Source organism: Oreochromis aureus, linkage group 3, assembly GCF_013358895.1.
Source record: "Oreochromis aureus strain Israel breed Guangdong linkage group 3, ZZ_aureus, whole genome shotgun sequence".
Lineage (NCBI taxonomy): Eukaryota > Metazoa > Chordata > Actinopteri > Cichliformes > Cichlidae > Oreochromis > Oreochromis aureus.
The window spans coordinates 26,218,591-26,222,699 of record NC_052944.1 but is presented as its reverse complement, the minus strand read 5'-3'; the positions used below and the strand labels follow the sequence as shown (position 1 = coordinate 26,222,699).

The 4,109-nt window shown below is 36.6% G+C and overlaps 1 long non-coding RNA gene across 1 annotated transcript; it reads left to right on the top strand.

Annotated features, from left to right (window-relative positions):
- Positions 1–1,426: 1,426 nt before the first annotated feature.
- Positions 1,427–2,728, top strand: LOC120439078. The gene is made up of 3 exons (XR_005612365.1): positions 1,427–1,490; positions 1,846–1,932; positions 2,313–2,728. It is a non-coding gene; the product is annotated as an uncharacterized LOC120439078 (long non-coding RNA).
- Positions 2,729–4,109: the final 1,381 nt, after the last annotated feature.

Genomic DNA, 4,109 nt, shown 5'->3' with positions numbered 1-4,109 from the left:
GGCTGCATCCTCCTGAGGACCCAGGAGGGTGGAACGAGTAAAGCACTGAAAAAAAAGCCAAACAATAACATATTTAAGTCATCTAAGGGACTTATATATCATGTTTAAGCTAGCGAAGGACCGCTGGGGGTTGAAAATGATATGCCAGGAGTTCGCTGTTCTCGCTGCTCTAGCGAGCCTTGAATCCCCAGCTAGCTATCGAAGCTGGTGGTAACAGACGTCTCCGAAAACGTAGAAGCATTTTTGCAAAAATGTGTTGTCTTAATAAACTGAGCAGATATTTGAAATTTACACAGCTACATTCTCGCCTGAAAATACCTTAAAAGTTTACTTTGTGACCCAGAAAGAGTAATAAGAGTAATATTAAAACTAAGTGGCTGCCGCCATTGTTTGAAACTAGAATCGGCTGGGCTATGAATTCTGGCATAGGGTGGGCCACGAAGGATACACCTGACCTATCCTTCAAAGCTGTGGAAAGTATTGTATTGTTTTGAGAGCCTTTTGTTGGTGGAGTATTGATTTTATGTACAATTCCACGGGTAGACGCGATCTGTATGGTCCGACTTTGCACATGCGCAGTAAGGATCGGGAGTCCGATCCGTAACTTTTTTTCTCTTTTTTTTCTCTACATTATATTGAAATGTTTCATTATTGCAAACATTTTCTCTCAGGCGGAGAGAGGTCGTGGAGTGTCAGCCTATGGTTTCTGAGGTCCAGGAGAGATGACCTGCGCTGTTTTCCTCTGAGGAGGTAAGACTGTCCTAATTTATTTATAATTTAATTATTATTCAAATTGGGCATGATTTATACTTATATTGAAGCAGTACGGTATTTGCTGGGGTAATGCATTGGCCAACTTTATTATCTTGTGCTACCACTCCAGTCAAGGCCCTTGCCAGTGTTATATTGAAATCCTTACCCTGAACATTTCTGCCAGTACAAGAGTCCCCATGCTAAATCGAAATTGTGAAACAGAAAGGCAATCTCATAATTTTGACTTAGCATGTATTTTTTTTTTTCTTTTGTGCTAGAAATAGGACTTCTATAGTCTGAGATTGTTAGGGAAAGAATACTAAGGCAGGTCACAGAATCTGATTGGTCACATATTTTGGTGCAACTTAGAACATAATATGTATTTTCATATTGATACTGGGTTTTGTGGGGGTGTTTCTATTCCTGTGCAAAAGACGTATTCATGAGAGATTTTTTGAAGTAGGCTTTGCTGTTGATAACACAGTCAGGCATATAACATGGTGCAGACTGTCCAAGACAGCTACCCAGGAATTTTCTGTGCTGAATAAATGACAATATTTTGGTGAATGTATTGTTTAGATATCTGAAAATTTCATCGGATCACAAGCAAAGACCTCCTGGGGACCTTCAATGCATCCCTTGACAAAGTTGTGCCTGGCCTGCTGAAACTGTACTGGTCTAAGAAGGGAGCTCTTGGTGAGGAGATGGAAGACCTCCTGGATAAACTTGATGAACAGGTGAGTGAAGTGCTCCTTTATCTGACATTTTAGAAGAGAGTATACTTTTCTCTTAACATAAACTGAAAAGATGTTGGCTTCAAACAAAACACATCAGTGGATATGTCAGTAAAATGAATGTCATGAGTCATTGCTTTGTTCTTATTTGGCAGTATTTTATTTAATTTCTAAAACGAAAGTAAAATTGTTAACATGGTGGTGTTGTTGTTTTTTGGGGTTGTATGCGTTTTGCGTGTTGCTGGGTCTGACCTGTGCTTTACTTTCATTACTATGAGAGTTCTGATTTTGCATTGTGTATAGTACACCATGTTACTTCACTAATTGAAATTCTTGTTTTCCACTGAATACTCTTTAGACATCCAACACTGTGTCCAACGGGCACTGAGAGGCCTGCCCATTTTCCTCAAGAGAAGATGCAACAGAGGTTTTCCTGAAGTGCTTAGTAAGTACAAAGAAGTAATGCAAGTAAAACTAATTGCTATGAGATTTTTTTAAAGGATGAGTTTATCCAAAATGGAAATGTACACTTTCTCAGTGCAGTCCAGATAATTTTATAGTGGGGATTGCAGCTGTCATAACTCTCACTTTTTTTTTCTGCTGAGCAGCAGCTGGGCATTGTTAGTGGTTGTTCCATAGCAGAAAATATTTTTGTACAAAACTCACAAGGTGGCATTAATTAAAAGAAAATAAGCTTTTTCTTCTTAAAACCTCCATGGGTCAAACGACCAGCATGGTATAGAGGTTAAAGTTAAAATCTTTAGAAATTTGTTTTGTCTTTAGTTTTTCTTAGCTTTCAATAATTCATATTTTACTTTTCTTCAGGACACTGACATTTTGGAACCAGTGTTGAACGGTGCATCAGTTGCCATCCTCACCATCCTACAAGATGACGATGCTGATACATCTGTGCGAGAACATGCAGTTGTGTTGGAAGGGGACATTGTGCTACATAACATTCCAGATCTCTCTACTGCCCTGGCACACCTCTTTGGCCTTCTGTATGCCCTCAACATTGATTATCCAAAGCAGATGAGTTTTACCTTTGAAGCAATTCAGGCCATCTTATTTTGGCCTGGTCGGACAATATGAAGGTGAAGTGGATAAATCATTATTCGAAATGTAAATTTTAGTCAGATGAATCTGTATTGTTGAGAATATATGGTGAAAATTTGTCTTGTAGTATTTTAAAAGATTTGTTATAGTGTTAGTTTCCTCTTCATTGATGGTAACATTTCTAAGAACTTGACTTCCATAGTTCATCATAGTAAGCCTGTGTAAAATGTCAATGTCTGGGTGCATAGGCAATCGTTTGTAGCACTACCCTATTTAATGTGCAATAGTTATGTTCAGCTTTTACAAGACGGTCAGGGTGTGTGTGCATGAATTATTAAGTTGCTGGACACTTTTCTTTTTGGTTCTGGACTCTGGAATTTTAACGTCTCTCAAAAGAAACTGGCAACACGTTTTTGTTTGTTTGTTATTTCTTTTCTTTCTTTCTTTTTGTTTTTTTTTAACAGAAATTCACCCTACTACCCATGACATTCTGAAATGTACTGAAAAGACTGTTGAACAAAATAAATAAGCTTTTAGATAACATTGAATTGTGCTTTGTTTTATTCTATATCTATTTATTAAGTGTTTTTTCAAGTATAATAACAACATACATTTTCCTTTGTTTATATAGGTAAATTTTCAACTCACTGGAGTAAGAATTGTATGATTACTCAACAAGAATATCTGTGTTTGGTGAAGGCAGAAATACATGGCATTGAAACCAGAATTTCTTCGTTAGACTTCCAGGATTATCCTAATTAGGTGAACAAGAAGATCCAAGTTGGCAGAACTTGTAAATCTTAGTTGAGTCAACAACAGTTGGCAAAAGTTGAGAAAACTCAAAAATCTCTTGCATCATGTTGCCTTGAAATTTTACGTTTTCTCAACATTTTCTTTTTTACAGTGTAAAATACTTTTTATTATTATTTTAAACAAACATCAGTTACTTTTGAGTTTATTGTGTTTATTTCCTGTTTTAGGTCGATCCAGTCTGAGAGTCACAGTCCGGGCTCCTCCACAAATCATGGAGTCAACCAGGATGAAACTCATGAATACAACTCTCCTTATTCTGGTCACTATTTAAACCGATCTTTATTATTATTATTAATATTGACTTTCATCAAACCTTCATTGGTAGTAACATTTCTTAGGTTCAGTTTGTGTTCAGCAGTTTTTCAAAGAGCATTTAAAGATCTTACAGTCCTGGTTTTGACTCACACAGTGTTTCTGTTTTTGCTCTGATCTTTAGTGTAACTGTAATAAAATGATTAATGTGAGCCTGGCTTGTTTTTTTTCTTTAGGTACTGCTGACGTCTATGAATCAGTCACACAAGTGACAAACAGAAATGGTACAGTATATGTGCTGGAAAGCACAGAGCAGTTAGAGATAAAACCTATTTTGATTTAATGAAACTTATTCCATGCGACATGTTTTTACAGTCCTGTAAATAAAATTATGAACATTTCAGGAGCAGATGAATATGAGAATGTCACTTCCTCTCAGAGTGATCAGAAAGTTTTTAAGTATTAATTTCTTTTTGATTTCATTTGATCATTTTAACAGGG